General features: G+C 35.4%; 1 protein-coding gene and 1 non-coding gene across 7 annotated transcripts in view; both read left to right on the top strand.

The window, feature by feature from the left end:
* The window catches only part of ROBO1 (roundabout guidance receptor 1), a 1,120,365-nt gene that overhangs the window by 794,182 nt on the left and 298,509 nt on the right, over positions 1-27,674 (top strand). The window lies entirely within an intron of this gene.
* Positions 23,201-23,302, top strand: LOC113604827 (U6 spliceosomal RNA). The gene has a single exon (XR_003426851.1). It is a non-coding gene; the product is annotated as a U6 spliceosomal RNA (small nuclear RNA).

The following is a 27,674-nucleotide window of genomic DNA, read 5'->3' as shown; positions in this document are numbered from 1 at the left end:
ACACAGAATCTGAAGCAGGATCCAGGGTCTGAGCTGTCAGCACAGAGCACAATTCAGGGCTCGAACTCATGAACCGTGAGATCATGACCTGAGCTGAATTCCAACACTTAACCTACTGAGTCACCCAGCCGCCCTTAGATCTTTTTTTTTTTTTTTTAAACTCCTTTAGTTTTACTTCAGATGATCAAGATACCCTTAAAGCACTGGAGTTTAGAGAGCTGTGTTTTTCTAATCTGGCTTTTGTGTAGCTATTTTAAAAGACATTATTAATTTCCAGTTAAATTCTTTTTTTCTAAGCAAGACGTTCCATTGATTTGTGAGTCCATTCTGGGAAATACTCTTCCAGTCTTAGTCAACAAATACACCGTCATGGAAGTGAAACCAGATATAAGATCATTATATAACTTTTACCAGTAAAATATTCAAATACATAGTCCCTGAATGCATAAGTCACAAATTTTAGTGTGATATACCAAAATGTTTCAAGCTCCAGAGAAAAAAGAATATTATAATTTACTGAGTAAAATTTAAAATACTTTAAACAATGCTTTAAGATCATACTCAGTAACAATTCATGTATGTATAAAGCCAGAATGTATAGATAGTGTATATTTAGCAAATATATTTGGATATTAATAAAGACAGTTTGATAGCAAAGATTTTTATTAGTGATAATAATTATTCTAAACCCTGAAAAAAGTTTGAGTAGTGTTTGCTATCAACAGTTTTTATACTTGTTTAATTGCATTAATTAAAAGCATGTTTTTATTTGGATAAATTGTATTATTTGGTTACATAAGTTACATGGGGAAAAATTAAGTGCTCTGAGTTAAAATAGATTTTGTATATTTAAAAAATTTGGAAACTTATTTTGTAAACTCAGGCTTTACTGCACTACAAATAGATATGTAGTAACTTAGTTCACATATATTTCAGTTATTTATTTTAGGCGATGGTTACTGCTAATTCACCATTCTAAAATATGTTTGCGTCCTAAAATGGAAGGTAGGCTTTTGTATGTTACATAAACCAGGTTGTGTAGGGGTAGAGGGTTGGTTGGAGGAGGGGAGGTCTGGGGAACCATAGGTCATATTGCTTGTATGTTAAATCTGTAAGGTACAGTTTTACTTTGGTTTTATATTTTCTTGGAGAATATTACTACTTTTTTAAAAATTTTCCTAGTTTTGGTACCAGAAGTTCAATAACTATTCTTATTGTTCCAAAAGACAAAGACACAGGAAGGCAAAGATTGCATCTAATTTCTTAGTGATCCTGTAGCCCAAAGTAATAGCATTAACAAAAGTGTCTGTGGGCAACACAGGTTTCACAGCACAGTTGTTGGTAATGCTTTTAAAAACATTTATTTTTTGTGTTTCGTTTGCCTTTAAACCAAGTTTTACAGCTGTAACAACAACTGGATTTCTTGGTTCCTAACAATTGTCAATCTCTCAAACTTTGAAAAAAAAAAGATATTGAATGCCATTTAAAATCTTCATTTCTGTAAAGAAAAGATAACAATTGTGTCTTTTGTGTTTTTAATATTTATTGACATTTACATAATGCCCCAAAAGGATTGCATTTATTATTTAATAGGATCGTTTATTTTTATTTTCTTAATTTACAAGCCAATTATAATCTGGTTAGACCCAGTGAAAAGCATTGGCCAGACTTTTGGTGCCTATCCTTGCCATGTAGTAAAAGCTGTATTCCTTCCTTGTCCTTGAAAAATCACTTTCAATGCAATTAAAAAGTCACCTCACACAATTAATATTCTAAAAATTTGAATGGTAAGAAGTGTATGATGGTCCTTACACCTAAAGTTTCCTGAAACTTTTGGAAGTTTATCTCTGTACAGGAAAAGAATTTTTTATTCACAGTTGTATTTTTTTTAAATTTAGTTTTTAATTCTTACATTTCTTTGCAAACCAAGAATGATATACCATGATGGAGACATTAAGTTGGAAAATTAAGGAGATATTGATGCTTGCTGTTTGTAAGATTTCTGAAAACTTTATCAAATTCAGTTTCAAACGAGGCTTTCTAAAAGGGGCTTGCAAGCAGTATTTTCTTGCCTGCCTTGTATTAACTCTATTCAAGAGTCTACTAACTGTTTAGGAAAATATTTTATGGGCCCATTCTTCAATACCCACCATTATCACTCACTAAATTTAGAACTCCATTCTATGCCTGGCACAAATTGATAGCCCAATTCTTAGACACAACTTATATTTCATAAGTAATTTGATCTTGGGTAATTGCATTGAATTTTAAGGAAAATTAATTTGAACCTTGACCCTCATGCTTTCCATCGTAGAACGTGGCCCTCTACGTCATCTGCCAAGCAGTGCACGGCCAGCATATGGCTATTTGTTTCCTATTTAAGCTGTTTTTTCTTGAGGAAAAGAAATTCCCTTCAGACCAGGCAGACATCTGCTCTCTGTCTTAGCAGCAAAACCAGGGAACTATCTTTCCTGAAAAAAAAAATCATTTTGTCCAATTAATCAAAGATTGTCTTCCCAGATTTTATTAACTGGGGTACATTTTAATAGTAATTAATTTGAGGTGAATGTTTATATCTTGAGGTAATATTTTCCCATGACTTTCAATATATCATCATCTTTTGTTTTTATTATTATTAAATGGTACTGCTTAAAATGATTTAGATTTTGACTTCTCCAATTTTCCTCCTTTGGGTAAAATGACAACTGAATTGACCATGCATGCTAAGTAGTCATGTGTTTACCTAGGTACAATAGAATGTATTCCCAAACTCTGGACCTTGGAAGATGGAAGGATTACTCCTAGAGGTGAAATGGTTCAGATGAGCAGGTAGAAGTAGAATATGCCATTATATTTTAAAATATTGATTGAGTGTGTGTGTGCACACACACAATATTACCTCTATTATGGTCAAACACTGGAATTATTTATACAATTTATATATGCACGTGCGCGCGCACGCACACACACACATTGTTCCCTGATAGACTTTTATCTTTGAAGCTGAATTTGCTGTATACTGCATCTTTAATTGGGGCGCCTGGGTGGCTCAGTCAGTTAACCGTCCGACTCTTGATTTCGTCTCAGGTCATGATCTCGGTTTCGTGGGTTTGAGCCCCACACTGGGCTCCATGCTGACAGGGTGGGGCCTACTCAGGAGTCTCTCCTCCTCTCACTTCTCATCCCCGTGCACTCTCTCTTTCAAAATCAATAAATAAAAACAAAAACAAAAAATCTTTGTTTCCTCTACTTAATTTGTTTTATTTTTTTTAACTTGCCATTTTCAGGTGTTTCACCACATTCTAAAACCTTTTTTATATCTTATTTTTGTTTTCATTATTCAAAGAAAGAATGTTACAGAGTCATTTAGTTTCATGAGTTTGTAATCTTTTACTTTCTGGTCCACTTATATTCTGAAATGAACTGATTCTTTGTTCCAGAATTGATTCATGCTTAAATGAAATTATGCACATAAAGTATAGCACAGGGACTGTCACATAATTAGAAAACATACATTATAAATCGTAAATGTAATTGTTGGTGCTATTATTTTCATTACCTTTTTTCTCTTTACCTCATTATTGTCAGTTACCTAGATTCTTTTTATATAAAGGGGATCTGGATGCTTCTGAAAAATGGACGCACTTCATTTTAAATTTAATGACATATGTGTTGGGGCACCTTGGTGGCTCAGTTGGTTGAGTGCCTGACTCTCTGTTTTGGCTCAGGTCTTGATACCAGGGTCATGGGATTGAGCCTCGCATCAGGCTCTGTGCTTAGAATGGAGCTTGCTTAGAATTCTCTCTCTCTCTCTCTCTCTCTCTTTCTCACTCTCACTTCCTCTCCCCTTCTTCCTTGCTCACACACTCTCTCTCAAATAAAATAAAATAAAATAAAATAAAATAAAATAAAATAAAAATGTGTGTTAGCATACTAAAATGTAAGTACAATGCTTCAGGAATTAAATTGTCTTAAATTAATTTCTGGTTGAGTATGAAATGTGTTGAATATATTAAATTCCACCTTGAGTTGAAATTCATGGTATGAGAAATTGACCCTTACCTTTGAATCCTCAGTGCTAATGCAGGACATGCAGTAGTGTTGACTAAAATCATTTTTGTTGCAGCGAGAAACGAAAAAATTCACTTTTATAAATTTTACAGTTGGGATAACATTCATGTATTTCCTAATGTATATATTTATTCACTTAAATAAAGAGGCAGTATTGCTAAATTCTGTGACATTTTTATGTTTACTTAAAGACTTGAGTGTTTACTATCAATCAGAATATATTCTTTTGTTGTTGCCTGTCTAAGCTTGTGCTGCTATAACAAGAACGCCACGTACTGAGTGGCTTGTGCAACACAGTTGCACAGTTTCTCACAGTTCTGGAGGCTGGGAGGTGGAGATCTGGTGCCAGCATGGTCATGTTCTGGTGATAGTTCTTTTCTCAGTTTCTCACATGGTAGAGAGAAAGCTCTGGTCTCTTTACTCTGTGCAAGGACACCAGTCCCATGCTGATGTCTCCATCTCCATGAACCATCAAATACAAATTACCATCAGAAGTAATAAGCTTACAAAGATCATTTTTACAAAACTTTGGAAACTTGTGTTTCATTTTTTATTACAGAACACTTTAAAAAATACATACATGTTCTTGTAATATCATTACTGACAGTTAACTACTGGTGAACGTTGGGGAGGTATCCTTTTAGATATCCTAAGGTCCCTAAATATTCTCTGGGGAAAACTATTCCCTATTTACTAATATTCGGTCTTTGGTAGCCAAAAAAGGCATTGGATATGTTGGAACGCATATCTGTGTAATAAAGACGAATTGGAAAAGTTAGCTCTCTAGGTTGGATCTGACCAGAGAGCTTTCTTCTGCTGAATATTACTAGATACACCATCCTGGACAAGATTCAATCCAGTAATCATGGGGTTAGGGGTTACATATACCGTTACCAGTCTCATGAGCCACTCCTTTTATTTTCTCAAAAACTTGATTGCGTTCATACGTGCTGAAAAGTACTAAGATGATTTTTTCAACACTAGTTGATACTTAGATATAAAAGCCCCTTGAGGCTCCCAGAAAATCAATTCAGTATTTAGTTATTTATGAGAAATTCTTGGCAGTGTCTCCTCCTATCAAGAGTTCTGTCTGTAAAAAATATTAAAAGAACAAGCTAGATCTGGTTACCTCTCCAATGTTATCATATCATTCCTCCTTTTAATCATCCTAATTTACTTAAGACTTAAATGCTAGAAGTCTTTCCCACATACACAGACCAATTTGAGAATCATTTGTATGTATTTTAAAACTAGTGACAAATTTAACAAAACATACCTAAACCTTTTTAGTATGCTTAATTTTAATTAATACAAGTTATCTTAAACTGTCATTAATTATCAATTAAAAATTTTTTGTGTCCGGCTAGAATAAATTATTATTGCATGTTTCGGGGGGCATAAAAGTTCTCTGTTTCTTTGTTACCCAAAGTGGGCATTAAAAATGTTTTTAAACAGAAATTAAATAAATATGTGATTACCAAAATATAGTTTATCCAAAAAATGGTGTTTTTTGTTTAAGTGTATTTATTCATTTTGAGAGAGTGTGCCCTGTGTAAGTTCATGTGGGAGTGGGGGAGGGGCAGAGAGAGAGAGAGAGAGAGAGAGAGAGAGAGAGAGAGAGAGAATCCTAAGCAGGCACAACACTGTCAGCATGGGGCCCGATATAGGGCTCAAATGCACAAACCATGAGATCATGAGCTGAGTGGAAATCGAGAGCGTGATGCTTAACCCACTGAGCCAGCCAGGTACCCCCAAAAATGTGTTTTTTCTTTTTTTCCAAAATAAGTCTGTCTTGGCTTTCTGCTTAGTTATAATTATTCAGTGGTGAACAAAAAGGAAATGGTTTCTACCTTTATGGAAATTACAGTATAATGGGGAGAGGGGAGGAGGACAGTAAATAAGCAACTAGCACACAAATAATTTTACTGTTAAAATTGTGACAGGTGCCAAGAAGAATTGGGGTGAAGCTGAGAAATGAAATACAAGTAGATGTTACCAAGACACAGAGCAAAAGAAAAATCATTTTGGATAGAAAGAACAGTACATCCAAAAAGCCATGAGAAATGATAGACTTGGGCATAGTTGAGAAAATGAAAGATGGGTAGTATGGCATATGAGTAAGGGAGACAGCTAGGAGCTAGGTGGGATCTAGATCATACAGGGTCCTGTAACCAGGTTAATAATGTTGTATTATATGTTCAGTGCAGTGAGAGCCACAGAAGGTTTTTGGGCAATGGTGGAGGTGACATGATCTAATTTACGCTTAAAAAATGTCTCTCGTGTGATACTTGAGTGCTATATGCATAGAGAATGAGTTGCACAATGATGGGGGAAGACCAATTAGGAAGCTCCTGTGATAGTCCAAGCAGAAGACGATGTCAGTGAAGGATCTGGTAGTCATGGAGATGCAGAGAAAAGCAAGGATTAGATTTGAAGATTGAAGACTTGGCTTAATTCTGAAGGGTGAGATCAGAGAAGCTGAAATTTTGCATGAGATACAGTTATTGGAGATGGCAAAGTCAAGGTCAAGTCTATGACCATGCAGATGGGATTGAGAGTTTGGATTATGTTGTTATCCTAATACTAATTCGGTATGCTGCAGCCCATCACAATCACCCAAATTGTATTTTCTCAGCCTGAAATAGGTTTACCTTCCTGTTTCACTGGTCACTATCTTACAGTCATGTCAAGCATCACTTCCTTTGGAGGTGGGTGCCCAAGTGCCTAGCACCATTCTTGGCACATTGCAAGTGAAGTTATCTAACGTGTAATTCAGCAACATTTTATTACATGCGTGATGAACATGATAAAGTGTCATAATGCCGCTTTAAGGAACACTCTAATCTATGCTTTTCACTTATTCTCCGCACAATTTCTTTGTAAACTCAAGCAGTCCACATGATCTCCAATTCTCCTGTGAAAGCCCAGTACCTAGAATGCAATCATCAGGTACTATTTCCCTGGGAGTTTTTCTTTCTTTCAAGGTTCTGGGATATTTAAGTAACTCTTCTGGGGATAACATTGCTCAGGAAATTTAGCTCAGGAAATTCAGGAAACCAGAAGGGTTTTTCTGAGTTACCATGAGAAATTCTACAATTGCAAAATAAGACCTAACTATCTTTACTTTCTCTGTTTCTTTCTGGATAGGGAGAAAAATACACAAAATTAAGTATTCTGTAAAAGAGAATTATTTGTATTCTTGTACTTTGCCAGTAGTCTATATACTATATGTAAAGCTGTAATCATAATCCAGTAGATTTATTTATATTTAATGAAGCAGATTTGATGAGAAATCAAAGGGATGTTACAGCATAGCAATGTTTTGAATTTCTTCTTACAGTCTCAGGCTTTAGTCTGTGGTTAATGAAATATTTTTTTAAAAAAAAGCTTAGTTAAAATTAACATGTAAAAACCAAGTGGAAATCTGGATACTACAGTTAAGTAGGCAAGAGAAGAAACCTGGGGTGCCTGGGTGACTCAGTCAATTAAGGGTCTGACTCTTGATTTTGGCTCAGGTCATGATCTCACTCCTTCATGAGTTTGAACCCCGCTTTGGGCTCTGCACACTGACCCGTGCTGAACCTGCTTAGGGTTCTCTCTCCCTCTCTCTCTGCCCCTCCCCTGCTCTCATGCTGTCTCTCTCAAAATAAATAAATAAACTCAAAAAAAAAAGAAAGAAAGAAAGAAGGAAGGAAGGAAGGAAGGAAGGAAGGAAGGAAGGAAGGGGAAAAAACCCATATAGATAGTAATGTTGTGTCTAGCTATGTGGGAGAAGCAAACTCAGGTATGGAAGGATTGGGTCTGCTCCAGGCAGCAACTAGAGGCTTCTAGTCATAATGTGGTTAGGAACCAGCAGCATTGGCATTACCTGGAAGCAAGTTAGAGGTGATGAATGATGGGCCCCATTGCATACCAACTGAATCAGACCCTGTATTTTAACAGTATTACAATGTGGCTTTTGCAAATTCAAATTTGAGAAGCACTCTTCTACATTGCGCTAAACTAGAGTTCATAGACCCCTGTTCATCCCCTAGAACCAAAACAACAACAACAACAACAACAACAACAACAACAAAACCTTTTGGAATGTAAATCCAGTGTTGTTGTTGTTGTTGTTGTTTTTTAAGAGAAGCAGGTAGAACATGATTTTTGGTGAATTACACTGAATTTCTGAACCAGGAGAGAGGGCAGGGGAGAGTGGAAAAGGATGTATAGGAGACTAGCAAGTCAGGGGCAGAATTAGAGAGAAGGAAACACACAGAAAGAAAAGCACAGGAGGTACACTGAAGGAAGCACATCCAGAATAACAGGGGAGAGACTCCAGGAGACAGAGCAGGGGAGAAGGAAGAGGGGAGAGTAAGTAGGAGGATAGGGAATAAGACAGACAAGGGGAAAGAGAGAGAGGTAAGCAGAAGAAAGGTAGAGAGAGAGTATGTGCTGGGGGCTGGGGTGGGGGTGTGGTTATGGTAAGGATTAAACTTGGAACAGTAGAAAAATACATTTGCTTGGATGCAGAAGAAAAAGAAAATTGTTGGCTATGTACGAATAATTACAGACAGTGGGATATTAAGCAGAGAATAGGACACTCAAAGCTTTATCTGTATCCATAACACTGTTTACCAAGAAAAGTAATGCATGAACTTGTATCTTAGGTGTTTTGAAGCAAGTTCAAAGGAAGGTCGTATTTACTTAATCCAAAAGTGAAATGCCATGTGTGTATATAATTTTTTACTTCACATTTTCTAGAATTAAAACTATGGAAAAACTGGAATTTATTAATAAGAATAGAATGATGCTGGAAGGGTCATTTGGAAGTCATTTAATCTGTTCCTCTGACTTTTAAATTGTCTAAAGACCATTTGTTGTATTAAAAGAGGTTCACAGCTAAAGATTATCTACCCTCCATCATCAGTACCCCTTACATGCATCAGCATATGTTAACACAAAGTTATTACTTTAACTTACTTAAATCCTATTCCGTAGAAATCTCTTTCATTTTACATGCTAACTGATAACAGAAAAGCCATTTTTTTTAATGTAGCGGCTCATATGTTTGAAGATAGTCATTAAGTGGGGCCTAATTTTTGATAAATTATATCTGTTGTTTAATTTAGGTTTCTAAGTATAATAAAACTGTTTTAATCTCAGTCTCTTAGTATTTCCAGAGTGGAAATTGTAGCTTTAGTAACATTTTAAGTCATATTTAACCTAAGGTCTAAATTGAAGTTTTAATAGTGCCTGTGACATTTTACACTTGTCAAGAAGAATAAAAGTTTATGACCAAGTTATTTAGTATGCCTGAATGGGGACATTTTTAATCTTATCCAGTAAATAATGGAGTAAAACTTAGAAGAAAAGCCAGATACTTCAAACAAAATGGGAAAGGACATCCCTTCCCCCTAAGGATTTATACTCTTTCTCAATCTCTATCACCCTATATCTCTTTACCACAGGATACTGTACTTTATCTAGATTGAGTCACATTAAGTTACCATTTTATCAGATTCTTATCTCTGTCAGACACCAGAAAATGGATTAGGAGTCTGTGTTTGATGGAGAAGGACACCGAGAGCATTTTGATCACATAACTCGGCACTTGTCATAGCTTACTCAGGTGACTTCCCTTAGTTCTAAAATGAAAGTGTATGACAGGTCGTAACCTTGTTGAATCTTGCTTAAGGGAATTCTTGGAAAATATGATTATAGCATATTTTCCTTTGGGACTACCTCAGGAAAGAAAGTAGCAAGGAGCCAAAATTCCAAAGGAGAGGAGAAATATTTTTGTGGCTGGTGGGGTGAGAGCATGTTGACAGATGCCTTTAATTCCTTTCCTTTCATCTTTTGCCTAAATCACCAAAAACTAAAAACTTGAATTCTGTGGTCATACTCTGTAATATTTTTCTTTCTTTTTTCTCCTTCCTTCCTTCCTTCCTTCCTTCCTTCCTTCTCTTTCTTTCTTTCTTTCTTTCTCTTTCTTTCTTTCTTTCTTTCTTTCTTTCTTTCTTTCTTTCTTTCTTTCTTTCTTTCTTTCTTTTCCTTCCTTCCTTTTCTTTCTTTCTTTCTTTCTTTCTTTCTTTCTTTCTTTCTTTCTTTCTTTCTTTCTTTCTTTCTTTCCCTTCCTTCCTTCCTTCCTTCCTTCCTTCCTTCCTTCCTTCCCTCCCTCCCTCCCTCCCTCCCTCCCTCCCTCCCTCCCTCCCTCCCTCCCTCCTTCCTTCCTTCCTTCCTTCCTTCCTTCCTTCCTTCCTTCCTTCCTTCCTTCTTTCCCCCGGTACCACTTAAGTCTCTGTTCCTTCTGACCACTTAAGTCTCTGTTCCTTCTGAGCTATGTTGGTTTATAATTCTTTAAGCCTTTCTTAAAATTTTAATCATCAACCCCAGGTGAATAACCATACATTTCTTACGTTCTATTCCAAGAGGAGTTTGTGTTGTTTGAATATAATGGGTTCCCTTAACCCTGTATAAAGGTTTTTATCCATAGAGTACATTGTGAACATTCTTTATAGTTACAAATAGAATTTGTACATGGATATTTTGTATATATGTATACACATATATATTTTGTGTAGATTTGCACATATATAATTTGTACAGAATTAGTTACAACTAATTCTGTCCTTAATTTTGTTCTCCACAAATGCAGTATATGTTCATTTATGACCTTGGTGAATTTACTTAAGCTCTTTATGTTTCAGTTTTCTCACCTGTAAAAAAAGGGGACGTTACTTCTACTTACCTTAGAGAGGTTTGAGAAGGATTAAATAAGTTGATATATACAAGGGGCTTAGAACTGTGCCTGGTTGACAAGCATTATATAGATGGTAGCTGTTGTATTATGTGCTATTTACTGTATTAGGCACATTACTATGATTCCAAAGAATGTTTCTCTTCATTGCAGATAAGTAAAGGCTGACAAACTAATGCCACATATGCTTACATTCAGATGAGTTTTTTGTTCCCAGAGTCAATCCTCTCATACATAAGTGTACTTAAAATCTGTATAAATATTTGTGAAATGATAGATAGTCTTCATATATCATTGCATGGTATGTCTTTTATGATAAATATATTTTTGAGGGCTTATAGAATTATTGTCATTGGCATGGCCAGCATTGAAATATTTCATTGTGGCCTTTCTCAAAATGTGTTCCAGTGAAGCATTTCTGTAAGCTGTCAAAAAATAATTTGTAAAATAAGTCTTTAAACAAATTTCTAAACATATCTCTTTTCTATAAGACTTTTGAGGGTTTAAAATATTGATGAATCCTAAGAAACATGAGTAGGAGATCTAAGTTACTACAATTCCCACATTTATATGGAATGCCAATTTTTTTTTTTTCAGAAAACAATTTGTTTTCTCAGAATGCATTTTGGATGAAAAGTAGTGTTTGGTATTTTGTGGGTGGATGTACATTTTCAAAAGTGTCTGAGTATCTCAGGTTCAGGTTTGTGGTTATTTATCTACATGGTTTCTTTGTTTCAAGAGCAAAAGAGTAAGATTATGATATACTATTCTATTTCTTTTTTTTTTTTTCCTTCTTCCAGGGATGTTTTCTTCTCCTACATCAGTATGTTGAAGGCTTTAACAGGGGACCATTCAATATTCCAAACAATTCAAATATGGTGCTTACCAAAACTTTGCAAAGAGGTGCTCAGCAGTGTGTGTGGCCTTACCCTTTTCTCTCACTAATATCCTGTTACTGTTAATAGTCTTGACCTCAGCTTTCTAAACTTTGCTTTCTATAATGGATATAATTTACCTCTTGCAAGCATTTGACACAATTGACCTCCTTTGTGAAACGTTCGCTTTCCCAGAATTTCATGGCACCCAGCTAGATCAGGATTACATTCTGCTGCATGTAACTAAAGTCAGGCAATTTACCAGACGGGTTTAAAATTGATTCTGGAGGAAGGCTGTACCACAGAAGTATGGCAGCTCCGAGAAGCCATCAAGAATCCAGCTTCCTTTTATTTTTCTGCTCTGCCAGCCTTAGTATGTGGCTTTCTTCCTTGTGGTTACAAGCTGATGGCTGTACCTCTCAATATCACCTTTCTGTGCTGTACTAGAAGGAGGAGTGTAAAAAAATCAGCAGCTATCCCCGTCCCCCTACCCCTGTTTTTTTTTTTTTAATCAAGACAGTAAATTTCTGGAAATCTTCACCCAGTAGAAGTCTATTACATTTCATTGGCTAGACCTATGTCACATGACCACCTTTAGTTTCAAAGATGTATGGTGTTCAAAAACAAAATTCAAGGGAGTTATACTTTATTAAGTGATTCATGAATCAGGCAGCATCCCTGTAGCAAGTAGAAAGATGCTCCCAGGAGTACATCAACAAATGAAAGGTTTTTATAGGAAGGAGGGTAGGGCCAGTCGTTATTAGCAAAAGAAAAGGAACGATTGTTTTAGGCAAGGTCACCTTCCATCAGGGGAAGGGCAGGGGGTCTTATCATACACATGACCTCATCTTCCTTTGGGGAATGGAGAGGGCCCCTGTGACAGATTACCTCATTGGTGTTGACCAGAAATTTTCAGATTTATTGGCTTAAAATTCCTTTCCTGGAGAGGTTGAAACTACAATTAAGTCTTGGTTTGCTGTCCTGGGGAAGTGACTCTACCTTGAGCCTGCAGTTTTCTTTTTAGTAAGGAGAAATGTTTTTAACTAGCTCATTTCTTCCCCAAACAACATTTGGTATTTTGCTAAAAGGAAGAACAGAAAAATGGATGTTCACTAGCCAACTAGCAAGGTCCACCATCTACCTGCTATTGATTTTCTTCTTATTTATATCTAGACTAGTCTTGGCTTATAGCTGAAATGTTCAAATTCCTGGAGTGTTTATTCTTCTCTTTTTGCTCTGTGGTTTGCCTTGGATGACCACACCTACCTCTTTGGATTCTTCTAGAACTATTGTCCTGTTTCACTCCCTGTTCTCTTGTCTCTAGCCTTGACTTCCACCGTTAGCTCCATTTGGAGATCCTGGTAGTATCTCCAGCTGAAATGTCCAATATGAGACTTAACCATCTTCCTTTCCATTCCTGCCTTTCCTCTAGTTTTTCCTAGCTCTGAAAGGGATACCACCATCCATTTGGCTCTCCAGACTAGAAACTTGAGATTAATTCTTTCTTCCTTTCTTTCCATCTGTTCCTATCAGTTGATCCTCAAGTCTTGCTGATGATTTGTCTTGAATAGCTGTAGGATTTTTCCACTTACCTTCATTCCTCTCACTATTCTTCTAATTTGTGTCACCATTATTTCTCAACTACATAACTGTAATACTATTTTGCAAGTAAAAATCTGATCTGTCCCTCTTGATTGTTCACTCAGAGATTCTCCAATGCCCCTAAAATCTAAACCCTTGAAAATGATTTGCAAGGGTCTGTGTGATCCTGGCATTGGTGGCCTAAAATTCATGGTCTCCTACCCCTATCTCTTTGGTCTGGAAAAAAAATATTTATTGTTTCAGAGTTCAGAAGACCCATCCTTTACTCTTAGCCTCCTTTTCTGCACATCCTACCCCTCCCACTGTCACATCAAGTTTAACCTTACCCATATCACCCTGTATTCCTTTATCATATTATGTAACTCCTGTATTGTAATTAGATTGTATTTACCACTAAATTCCTTTTTTTTTAAGTTTATTTATTTATTTTGAGAGAGAGCACACATGCCTGCAAGCAGGGAAGGAGGAAAAGGGGAGGGGGGAGAGAGAGAGAGAATCCCAAGTAAGCTCCATGCTGTCAGCACTGAGCACAACTGGGGGCTTAATCGAACGAAATGTGAGATCACTATCTGAGCTGAAATCAGGAGTGGGATGCTTAACTGAGCCACCCAAGCATCCCTTGCACTTAATTCTAAATACTGTAACTTGTACCTGGTATAGGTCACAAAGGGAGTGTTATTACTAAATCTCTGTCAGTAAACAATTCTGTGTAATGATCCCTACCAACCAACAATAATGGAAAAAAAAAAGGTTTCTTTATATTTGAAGGTGCTAATGTGCAATTTGGCATTTTGTTTCCCCAGTAGAAATGAGAGACCGCATACATTATCTATTTTTTTTTAGCCTGGTGTGTTTTATGCCTCACCTTTTTTTTTTTCTTCTATGTAGAAATTTTTTTTCTAGAATCAACTCCAGTGGCAAGTTAAATCTGTGACTATATCTCAGCTAATTTTTCTGAAAAGAGTTTCAAGTATAACATTCATTTATTTAATACCATATTCTGATCATTAACTCAGACCATGGAATTTATTATACCTTAAATAGAATGAAATTAAGTTTTGGAATTTAAACTAAACAGTGGATACTTGCACAGATACTGAAAAAGAAATATGTATGAACATATGTCAAGAGAAGTACACCCGCCCCCCACATTGGAACAAACTATTCATTAACATTTAGATTTAGATTTAAACACTTAAATGTATAGTTTAAAATTTTATACCAATGTTTGCATTACTAATCTAATATACACTGCTTGAACATCAATTGTGAGGCATAACCACAGAGAATCCTTCCAAAAACTTTAGAATTTAGATTTTTCTCTTATGGTGTTAGATATAAAAATTAACAGAATAAAACATTGCTCACATTAATATGAATATTTAAAAGCATAAACATTTTGGGGATCTCTGGGTGGCTCATTTGGTTAAGCGGTCGGCTCTTGGTTTCGGCTCAGGTGATCATCTTCTGGTTTGTGGGTTCGATCCCCACATCGGGTTCTGCGTTGATGGTGTAAAGCCTTCTTGGGACTCTCTCTCTCTCTCCCTCTCTCTTGCTCTCTTTCCCTCTCACTCTGCCCTTCCCCTGCTCTCTCTCTTTCTCTCAAGGTAAATTAGCTTAAAAATATAATGTAAATATTTTTCATGTAAATATAAATATAAATTTATATTTATATATATAAATATTTTTCATGTAAGTATAAAACAACCATGTTAAATATTTTAAAATTTTAGAACACTCTTTTTTGTTTAAAGTAAGTAAGACATAAAGCCTAGACCTTAGAAGAACACAGTCCTTTACATTGGTAACTACTTCTTTTGACTGACTCAGTTATGCTGATAACCATTGTCTAAGCTATAGCATTGCTACTAAGAGGGGGGAGGGGCAGAAAGTTGTTAATTTAAATGAAACGGTTGCAATTTAATTAATTTTATTGTGATACAATTGACATATAAAATTGTATTACTTTCAGGTATATAACATAATGATATACATGTGTATATTGCAAAATGATTACCACAGTAAGTTTCACATTTTTCACCACGTATAATCATAAGTTTTTTCTTGTGATGAGAAAAAAGATCTACTTTTAAGATCTCCCTTAGCAACTTTCAGATATGCAACACAGTATTGGTACCTATAGTCCCTAGGACTTACTTATCTTTTAACTGGAAATTGGTCATTTTTGATCACCTTCATCTATCTGCCCCACCCCTCTGTCCTCATCTCACACCCACCTCTAGTACTCCTTAGTCTGTACTCTGTTCTAGGAGTTTGGTTTGTCTTTCTTTGTCTCATTTATTTCACTTAACATAACGCCCTCAAGATCTGTCCATGTTGTTGCATCTGACAGGATATACTTTTTTTTTTAACATTTATTTATTTTTGAGAGACAGAGAGAGACAGAACACGAGCAGGGGAGGAGCAGAGAGAGAGGGAGACACAGAATCAGAAGCAGGCTTCAGGCTCCGGGCTGTCAGCACAGAGCCCGACGCGGGGCTCGAACCCATGAACCGTAAGATCATGACCTGAGCCGAACTCGGACGCTTAACTGACTGAGCCACCCAGGCGCCCCATAGGATTTCCTTTCTTTTTATGGCTGAATAATATTCCATCGTGTGCATGTATATATACACACATACAAACACACACACATATACCCTTACACAAACATACCCCATATTTATTTTATTTGTTCATTCCTAGGTTGTTTCCATTGCCTTGGCCAGGGAAGTGCTGTTATCTTTGTAAGGTAGTGATTTCATTTCCTTCATAAATACCCAGAAGTAGAAATGCTGGATCTTATAGTAGTTCTGTTTTTTTGAGGAACCTCCATACTGTTTTCCATAGTGGCTGCACTGACATGGTTCCAATTTTAAAGAGATTTTTATTGAAGTCAGAAAGTATACACACACATTCAAATTCACACGCACACAAACTGAGGAAATATTTTTACATGCTGCTATGGATTCAGTTAAAGCTCCTTTTTAATGTTTTTAAAAATGTCAGATTCAAATCTTCTTTAGATTCTTAAAAATAGGGTTGAAGCATATGATTTATTCATGAAATTTTGGCTAGGAAAAATATGAACAAAGAAATTCTCTTCCTCTATTCTTGCCCTGAAATGCTACAGTTACTGTGATAATTAGCTCAATGTTATTGTGGGTTATTTTTTTCTTATAAATAATTTATACCTCAGTTTGCCTTCATCCTTTAAAATGGCAATGCATGAAATTGATTTCGTAGAATTGTACCTTTGATTAATATTTAATTTGAAATTATTTTACAGATTCAAGTTTCGATGTAACTATGTCACATTTTTAGATGCTAAGTGTATATTAGAAGACTTGAGTATACATGTCTTTATAATCACTCACTGTTTTATTATTCAAAAGCACCATTTCCTCAGTTTATAAAGTAATATATTTTATAATGTGTATTTTTTTTTTTTTTGGCTCAGTAACAGAATTGATTACATTTAGAATCACTTCATTCCCCCAGCTCCCTGTCCCCCTGAAGTTCAGGCCATATGCCTATAATATTAAATATATAACATGTAGATGTTGTAATAAACTATTTACCAATATGAAAATACGCATTTGAAAATATGTCACTAAATCCACCGAATACAGGTCAAGTCTCTACTTCATGCAACTATTTCTGTCATTCACATATCTGAGGACCTTGGGCAATCAGTTCACAGTGAAAGCTGTTGAGTTCCTGATGCTCATGTAGGTGAAGAGGCCCGGGATCTAGAGGGACATATTTCATAGGCAACTTGAGTTGATGAGTGGAAATGATAGCTTGAAAGATTAGTTTCTTCTGGAACAAGGAGTACTATCTTATTCCTCTCTTCCCAATCCTATTATCTTTTCTCCCCTTAAAAGCCTTTTGATTTGGTACAAAGGTGGGGGGCTACTGTAGAGTAGAGTTACACATGTCTGTCAAAGGTTGTTTTCCCATTCAGCTCAAGAACCTGGAATTTGTCCAATGGTAACCTACCATGCTATGTGCATGGATCTTAATCCGGCCCTTTGTCATTTTAGCAATAAATGACAAACATACAAAAAACAAGATAGGGTTGGGATCACGTGATTAATGATACACATTTGTTTACCATTGATTTCCCTTCTTGCTGTGTCTGCTGCATGAGGACCAGGAGCTTGTCACTCTTTATCACTGCTGATCTAGAACAATGCCTAAGCAAGTCTCTGGAATGTTTGGTGAATGGATGTTATGCTAGTTTAATGCTTGGAATTGATTTTCTGGGACTTTCCTAAGGACCTGATAATACCTCCTAACCTCTGTGACTTCATTTGCTTATCTATAAATAAGCAATGCAATTTGCTATCTTATGTAATAATTGCATAATTGGCTAACTATTGGAAAGTAATTTGGACCAGTCAGAGATAGGCATTGTACAGATAAGAGGGGGTTATCTTTACTAGCTAATCAATGATATCATTAGAACTTCTGATATTTCTTCTGCTTTTGCAGAACTGTACAATCTTAGTATCTGGAAGAAAGTCAGGCTGTGGTTCTATAAAAATAGAGGAGAGGAAGAGAGGAAAGGGAGAAGGTTTTAAGTTTAATTCACTATGATGACCATGTCTATGAAACTTTCTTTAAAATTATGCTTTTTCATGAGACTTGGTGTATTTTTTATTGACATTTTTTTTTTTTAGTTTTTTAGCCGGGAAATGTGGATTTGCATGTCTAAGGGAAATTAGTGAGTGAATGTCGGCCATGATCATATTTGGCAGGGATGATAAGCCTGCTTTCAGAAAGGGCATTCCTCCGGTGCTTGGCTGGCTCAGTTGGAGGAGTGTGTCTCTTGATCTCTGGGTTGTGAGCTCGAGCCCCATGTCAGGTGGAGAGATTACTTAACTAAAGTCTTAGGGGCACCTGGGTGGCTCAATCAGTTAAGCATCCAACTTTGGCTTAGGTCGTGGTCTCTTGGTTTGTGGGTTCAAGCCGCACATCAGGCTGATAGTGCAGAGCCTGTTTGGGATTCTCTCTCTGCTCCTCTCCCACTCATGCACCTACCCATGCATGCTCTCTCTCTCAAAATAAATAGACATTGTATATACATGTACACACACACACACACACACACACACACACACACGTAAAATGAAAAAAATAAAGAAATAAAAAATATGAAATCTTAAAAAAAAAAAAAAGAAGAATGTGCATTCCTTTATGTTTTCCCAGACATTTCTGCTTGGGGATGTGGGAGTGGGAGAACTGTTTCTGTAAGGGGTAATTTTTTTGGTTTTTATTTCTGAAGGACAACGTTAGCCTTAGTTTTGGATCGTAGTCTCACAGCATTCATTCCATTGACTAGCCTTACATGCCTATAATTGTGTGGAAACCTAGTTTGTCTTTTATGTGTTTAATTCATTAGATGGCTAGAGATCATTTCTGTGTTTTTCATCTGTGCTGTATCTTCCCTTTATCTGATAGTTGTTTGGCAAATTTAACTGTGCCAGATTTTGCTCCCTGTTTAAGTGTGTTTTTGTGCAAGTGAACTGTTACAAATGATGCATGCAAACACACCCATTTGTATCCTGCCACTCACAACCCTCTTCTTTTTATACTAATGTCCCCCAAATTCTGACTTTTTCCAAGGTGGACTTATTTTGAGAACAAAATCCTATTATTTCAGAGACATTCCTTTTGGGACATTTATTGTACTACAGAGAATCTCTCCTTTCAAATGACTCGTATTTCACTTAATGTTTACAAAAACTGTTCATTTATCTGACATAAGGGGCTAATCAAACGGCTTAAGTACATTCCTGGCTGTTTGGAAGCTTTTTAAGCACCATAGAGAGAGTACTTAGCAATGGAAATTGTGTTTATGTGTGTGGAATATCGCCGCTGAAATTCTGAACAGACCCAAAGGAAGAAGAATATTGAATTTTAATATTCAAGCAAACATAACTTATTTCTGTTTTATATTTAACTTAGTGGGATAAATTGGCTCTTATTAAAACCTTCTTACAGAATATAAGCTATGATGTTGTTTTTTTTTTTTTAATTTGAAGAAGAAGTTGAGGTGGAAGGCCGTGTTAACTGTAATAATAACCACTACTTGTGAGTGTGTGCTCTGTGCCAAACACTGTTTATATTTATTAATTTACTTAATCCTCACAAAAACTCAGTGAAGTACGTATTGTTATTACCCTTACTTTTTAGATGAAATCAAGGCCCAGGTGGTTTAAATAACCATCATGCTCGTGATCCTTATGCTATATTTCTTCTCACACTGATGTGAAACTTAAGACAAATTCATTTTATATTTGAGACAATTACCTTCCCACAAACTAAGACCAAAGCATAATATACATTTACTTCCTTTGGTAAAATAACTGTTAATGTGGCAGTAGGTACTAAAATGTACAATTTTCAGTTTGTATTTTTCTATTTGTTTTCCTAATCTGTAGTTACAGACAAGAACCAGTAAAATGTTAATGTTGTACATGCAAATCCTTTTCACACATGAACATCATACATTTTTCTTCAGCTGCAGTCAGTGGTTCAATATCTGTACATTTTGCATTTAGGATTAAGCTATGACTTTGATATTTATACATTATTGACAAACCGAGCTATCATTAAATTAGTATACTTAAAAATATGCTTCCCAATTAAAACTTGAGATGGGCTAAAAGGAGGAGGTAAATTGATGGTTGATCAGTGTTCTTCTGTCATTATTTTTTTAATAAGGCTTAAGAAACTTAACCTATATCTTCCTCAATTTGTTGTGATACACTAAGTGATTTCTGTCACTCCTGTGTAATTAAAGATACAAAACAGATGAACATAGGGGAAGGGAAGGAAAAAATAAGATAAAAACAGAGAGTGAGGCAAACCATAAGAGACTCTTAAATACAGGGAACAAACTGAGTGTTGCTGGAGGCGGGGGGGGGGGGGGTGGGCTAAATGAGTGATGGGCATTAAGAAGGGCACTTGTGATGAGCACTGGGTGTTGCATGTGATGAAGCACTGACTTCTACACCTGAAACTAATATTACACTGTATGTTGACTAACTGGAATTTAAATATAAACTTGAAAAAAAAAAAGGATAAAGTGACTTTGAGTCAAGAAACCATTCCTAATATGACCCCTTAAAAGAACATGACTGGTATGTCCAGGAGAGATCAATATGTGGGATCTTCTGACATGACATAGGTAATCTTTTAAAGCCTGGATATTGACTAGACAATCCACTAAGTAAATAGCTGGGAAGCAGTAAAGCTTCAGTTGGCTTGCATTGTGAACACATGCTGCTTCCCTTTCTCTTGTATTGATGAGACCCCTCTTGTGATGTGTTCAGCTTTCTGTTAGGGTCATTTACTTTGATTCTACTTAATTTATACTTAATCTTGTTGTTTTATGTTATCAGATTCAGCATGTAATTCTTCAACTTAAAAACTGGGAGTTACTCATCTCTGGTTAATAAGCTTCAGTGATGTGAAAGTCCCAGTATTTCAGTCTGGTCTTGGATTATCTGACCTAGAAAATGTGTGAATTCCCCTGCTCAGAGGATCTCTGGAAGCATCACTTCTGAGGACGCACTTGGGGCTGCTTGAAGCTCAGGTGACCATGATCTCCTGAGGGTCAGGTACAATAAGCCTTGAGAAAATCAAACACAGATTGATAGTATTGAATGACATAAACTTTGTATCAGAGGGAGTAGTCCTAATTTACTTTGATTTGATAGTTGCAGAGATAACATGTTGTCAATGTATCATTGACTTTTTCACTAAAATTGGTACAGTATTTGTAAGTATATGAAAGATCATGTCAATGTTGTAATGTTCCTCTGCTCCAGAAAGAAGCATAAAAAATGATCAGTAAATTGGTTACAGAAACATCATGGTGGAGAATTAGACATACACCAAATTAGGACAATTGCCAGGTACTTTCTGTTTTCATATCTGAATGTTTTATGGTGATAGGCTCAGGGTCCATGAGATTTCTTTTCTGCATGAGGTTTCCTAAAAGTATGAAGGTTGTATATATAGGTACATTGTCCTCAACTTCATAGGTATATTTTCTGGCTCCTTACAAGGCAGCTGAGAAGACAAATGAACAGTCAACAGTCTGAACTTGTAAAGTTCAAGAAGGAAAGCCAGGATCTAATTGAGCTGATGCTTTATTTCTTTTGGCTGCCCTACCTGGTGATTTTTTTATACCCTGAAGAGTAAGCAGACACTGAGTAAAGAAAGATTGCTGCCCATTTACATGAAACAAAACACACAAATTGCCAAATAAGGGATGATGGTTTATCTTCAAGTGTTAAAAGCCTCAAATGGTTCTCTAAAATTTATAGCTATTTTTAGTTCTCTCAATTGAACCATGTTTAATAACCAGCAAGTTACTGTATTTTCCATGCTAGAACTTTTTCTAGTTAATAACTTTCCCAAGCCATTCTTCCATCATTGGTTTTCACACATTTCTCTCATCACTTTTAATACTGTGACTCTTTTATGGACCATAGGCATTCCAAAATATTTACCTATTTCTCTTTGCAAAATGGGGTTTTCACTGATTTCTTTTCCATTTATAGATGTAAATGTCATTAACATAATTTAACCTTACATCGTAGAAGAAGGAATAAATTAGAATTGTTTTACAATTTTTCCATAGACGGTTTACCATATATATGTGTTCTTTTCAGAGTTGATTCAGAATCTCCTACCAACAGACTTTGGTGCTCACAACATGAATTCTTAATATTTAACTTATTATCAAGTATTACCATCAGTTAATGTGTGTTGAATGCCCATGGGCTGCTGGCATAGACCTGTGGTGTGTACCTAAAAAAATATAACAATCACAGAACAATTTAGGCTCTGTTGTGTAGTAGCTCTGATCTTCAACAACATGAATAAGAACTCACATAGGGAAGAATAAAAAGAAGGAAGATATTTTTTGAATGGAAGTTGAGAGTTGGGGTTGAGGAAAAAAAACCCCAGTTATTTCCTTTTTGCTTGCTTTCTTCTTTGGATTCTTTGAATTAGAATTGTTAATAGGCCAGATGAATCTGTCTAAGTGGAATCCTTCAAAGCTGAGTGAACGATATGTCCCCAGAGAAATTATCTTACTGGGATATGATCTGAGTTTATGCCAAAGGCCTGTTTTAAAGGTTCAAGATGACTAAGGACTTCTTCAGACTGGAGTTTTAACGGTCTTTCTTAAATATGCTTTCTTTTCTCTTTATTGTGGCTGAAGAATGATGATGGAAGTTCAGATTTTATAAAGTTAATCATATTTCTAGATATAAAACAACTTAATTTACCACCTTCAACAAACTATACTTATATTGATATGGCACCAAGGCAAAATAAGTAGCATAAATTTGTGTAATTTAGCTTAATCTTTGCTTACTTTAGAAATACTTATTATTTTTCTAAGAGGTAATATCCTTATTGGTACAGAATATTTCAGATTTACTTTTATAGCCATATATAAGAGAAATTCTAGCTCTATTGATACTATCATCATTAAGATATGAAAATTTTATGATGCAGCCTTAGAACTCAAGGTGAACGTTTTCAATTTTAGATTTTTTAGCTGGTCTGCTAATGCTTAAGTCATTCTACTTGAGGTATATAGTAAAGTTCTCAGTGAAGGATTTCTTGTTCTGACTAGTTCAAAGAAGATGGATATAAATAAACTCTTACTTGTACATCTGTCTCTTTTCTTTTTCTTTTTTCCAATGAGAGAATACCTGAACCCAACAAGTAATGTCTATTCAGGCTCTGAATAAGCTAGACAGTAACTCCTGGAAACTACATTATTTATGAAGCTTGGAAATTGTAGCCGCAGTTATTATAGTATCGTACTCCATTCATAGTCACAACTGTTATAAGACAGATACTTAAAGAGATTAGAAAGTGCTCTCTTTGGTAGCACTATACTAAAATTGGAACAATACAGACATTAGCTTGTCCTGTATGTAAGGATGATACACAAATTTGTGAAGCAGTCCATATTTTATTCTAATATCTGTGGGTGGGGAAACAGGCTCTGTAAGTGAAGTGATTTACCTCCTCAAGGTCCTCAAGGACCCATCCCTAATTCCACCGCCTCCTCCAAAAAAAAAAAAAAAAGCGATAGAGAGAGGAAGATTAGATAAACAATATTATTTATAGATCAATTCCAAAGTTTTTCATTTAGAAAACAGCATTTTGGAAAAAGTGATCTGAATGTAGTCCTATTTGATTTTTTTATATAAATTAAAATTTTCCCATAGAAAAATAGTTAAGGGCATATTTTGGATACAATCTAAATTTTGCTTTTGTAATTAAGCCTTGTATCTCAATAAGGGTTATACTATAGAAAAATACTTTAAAAAAATCTCTCATAAATAAAGTATATAAAGATATAGGAGAGAACTGTAATCAGTGTGTAGAAATATTGGAAATATGTTACCCAGATAAAAACAATGCTAATCTGATCTATATTTTTCATTGTGATTTTGTTTAGAAATAACCATAGAGGATTATGAAATTAATTTTAAATAGAAATTGAATATAGAAATTTTTGATAGAAGTGGGTTAAAATCCAATCAGAAACACCAATGCTATTTTTTTCTCTTTATCTCCCCAAATTTGAAATATTTTTAAGAATTGTGAAAATCCTTTAGAAAATTCTGTGTGTTTCTTATTATTTGGTACCTTTATAATTTTGAACAAATCTGAAGTTAACCCACTGTCAATTCTATATTTTTGCGCATTGTGTTTTCAGGAGCCCGAAGTGTAAAGGCTAATTTTCAACTTGTTAGAAGAGATCATAGTCTTTCATTTTTTTATCAAACCGTGTGTGATGGTGGGACCACTATTTTCTGTACCTCTTCTGTCTTTCCAGTTTGTCTCTGTTTTGTTTCTCTTGTTTCAACCAAACATCCAATAAAAATATTGGAAAAAGTGAACAGGCTTATTTGCAGGTTTTCTGTGCTGATCCTTTAAGAGAAAGGACTTTTGTGTAAAACAAATGATTAATTTGTCATTTTTCATAAAAATTGCCATTTTCAACTACATATCTTATCTTTAAAATGGACTTTCTCCATTATTACCTAAGGTTTTAGTTAAGTTTAAATAGGTAAAATTAAATGCATATTTTATGCCAGAACACCTTTTTCCAAGGTTAGTGTTACAAAACCAAGTAAGTTATAATAAAGACATTGATTCATATTATTGATTCTTCTCATCATTCACTGAGATTGTAGTAGTGTCAAAGAAACAGTTATATAGGATGAGGGCTATTGGAGTCTAAATAGCATGTCAAATGGACATGGGATAGATATGTATATTAAATATACACAGCTTTCCCATCTAGCTCTTAAGTCCCTTCTAACATTAAACTTCTCAGCAAAACTTATTGTATGCACTGAGTGAAATATTATTTGAAAAAAATATTGTAACTGTTGCCTTTAAATTTGCATACATTTTCTTGTATTGTGAATGTTGGTATTAAATATTTGGTAAATTTCTATACTTAACATCAGTTTTTCAATTTTTGATCCAAGCAAGTAGTTTAATTCTTTGTGATTTTTGAAGAGATTTTTAAAATATAATATGAAACTATTTTTGGAAATTATGGAGCACAGTGTATGTTTCTGGCCTGTTTATATAGCCAGTGATTCATACAAAATGAATTTTTTTAATTTTAATTTTTATTTAACTTATTTTTTAAAATTTACATCCAAGTTAGTTAGCATGTAGTGCAACAAAGATTTCAGGAGTAGATTCCTTAATGCCCCTTACCCATTTAGCCCATCCCCCTCTACTACCCCTCCAGTAACCCTGTGTTTGTTCTCCATATTTAAGAGTCTCTTATGTTTTGTCCCCCTCCCTGTTTTTATATTATTTTTATTTCCCTTCCCTTATGTTCATCTGTTTTTTTCTCTTAAAGTCTTCATGTGAGTGAAGTCATATTATTTTTGTCTTTCTCTGACTAATTTCACTCAGCATAATACCCTCCAGTTCCATCCACGTAGTTGCAAATGGCAAGATTTCATTCTTTTTGATTGCTGAGTAATACTCCATTATACACACACACACACACACATATACACACACACACACACACACATACACACACCATATTTTCTTTATCCATTCATCCATCGATGGACACTTGAGCTCTTTCCATACTTTGGCTATTGTCGACACTGCTGCTATAAACATTGGGGTGCATGAGTCCTTCAAAACAGCATACCTGTATTCCTTGGATAAATACCTAGTAGTGCAATTGCTGGGTCGTAGGGGAGTTCTATTTTTAGTTTTTTGAGGAACCTCCATACTGTTTTCCAGAGTGGCTGTACCAGTTTGCATTCCCACCAGCAGTGCAAAAGAGATCCTGTATCTCTGCATCCTTGCCAACATCTATTGTTGCCTGAGTTGTTAATGTTAGCCATTCTGACAGGTGTGAGTTGGTATCTCATTGTGGTTTTGATTTGTATTTCCCTGATGATGAGTTATGTTGAGCATTTTTTCTTGTGTTGGTTGGCCATTTTGATGTCTTCTTTGGAGAGGTGCCCATTCATGTCTTTTGCCCATTTTTCACTGGATTATTCGTTTTTTGGGTGTTGAGTTTGATAAGTGCTTTATAGATTTGGATACTAACCCTTTATCTGATATGTCATTTGCAAATATCTTTTCCCATTCCATTGGTTGCCTTTTAGTTTTGCTGATTGTTTCCTTTGCTGTGCAGAAGCTTTTTATTTTGATGAGGTCCCAATAGTTCATTTTTGCTTTTGTTTCCCTTGCCTCTGGAGATGTGTTGAGTAAGAAGTTGCTGTCACTAAGGTCAAAGAGGTTTTTGCCTGCTTTCCCCTCAAAGATTTTGATGGCTTCCTGTCTTACATTTAGGTCTTTCATCCATTTTGAGTTTATTTTTGTGTATGGGGTAAGAAAGTGGTCCAGGTTCATTTTTCTGCCTGTCGTTGTCCAGTTTTCCCAGCTGAAGAGACTTTTCCACTTGCTGAAGAGACTGTCTTTATTCCATTGGATATTCTTTCCTGCTTTGTCAAAGAGTAGTTGGCCGTATGTTTCTGGGTCCATTTCTTTTTCCAAGAAAAAAAATAAAGTACTGTTTCTGTGCCAGTACTACACTGTCTTGATTATTACAGCTTTGTAATATAGCTTGCAGTCCAGGATGATGATGCCTCCTGCTTTGGTTTTCTTTTTCAAGATTGCTTTGGCTATTTGGGGACTTTTCTGGTTCCATATAAATTTTAGGATTGTTTATTCTAGCTCTGTGAAGAATACTGCTGTTATTGTGATAGGGATTGTATTGAATATGTAGATTGCTTTGAGTAATATTGACATTTTAATAATATTTGTTCTTCCTTTCCAGGAGCATGGAATCTTTTTCCATTTTTTTGCGTCTTCTTTAATTTCTTTTATAAGCTCTCTATAGTTTTCAATGTATAGGTTTTTCACTTCTTTGGTTAGATTTATTCCTATGTATTTTATGGTTTTGGGGGCAATTGTAAATGGGATCGATTCCTTGATGTCTCTTCCTGTTGCTTCATTATGGGTATATAGGAATGCAACCTATTTCTGTGCATGGATTTTATATCCTGCCACTTTGCTGAATCCATGGATCAGTTGTAGCAGTTTTTGGTAGAATCTTTTGGGTTTTCCATATAGAGTATCATGTCATCTGTGAAGAGTGAAAGTTTGGCCTCCTCCTGGCCAATTTGGATGCCTACAAAATGAAATTTAAAAGTGAATACATAAGGGACCACCGATTTAAAAATCCTAGCCATATGGGAGATTTCATTTTCTTACTGCCATTTGTTTCCTTTGAATTGGTAGTCACTTGTCCTTTTATGAGATGAAAATCACACCCTTGTCCTCATACTTTGATTACTGAATCTTAGTTCTCAATGAATGAATTGTTCTTGCCACTGAACTCCAGGCCTGGGGCAGTTAAGTTTTCTTGGTCTTTAGCCTAAGGAAATATGACCCTCTCTGGGAGTACTTCCCATCTGCACACATAAAAGGGCTCTGTCTTTAACCATGACAATAGCTTTCTGCTTTCCTTTAAGAAATATTTTGTAAATCAAGAAAGCTTCTGTGACGTGTTCTTTAATCTCTATTTGCTCGTCCCTATTCTTTTAATTTCAAAGTTTAATTAGGAATTCTAACATTTCACAAGTTGAAGGAAATAAAATGTTTGACTAAGTCAGAACCCAACAATGTAAGACCAAATACACCTGCAAACATCAATCTATTATTTCCTTCAACAGTGCTGAATTTTATGACTATTTACAATGGAGGGATTATATTTGAGATTATTGTATCTTTATAGTTAATCTAAAATGAAGCAATGGTACACTTTGTACTCTTTTTATAAACTA

Source organism: Acinonyx jubatus, chromosome C2 (assembly GCF_027475565.1).
Source record: "Acinonyx jubatus isolate Ajub_Pintada_27869175 chromosome C2, VMU_Ajub_asm_v1.0, whole genome shotgun sequence".
Classification (NCBI taxonomy): Eukaryota; Metazoa; Chordata; class Mammalia; order Carnivora; family Felidae; genus Acinonyx; species Acinonyx jubatus.
Note: the sequence above shows the minus strand (reverse complement) of the source record. Positions and strands in the feature narration are given on the sequence as shown.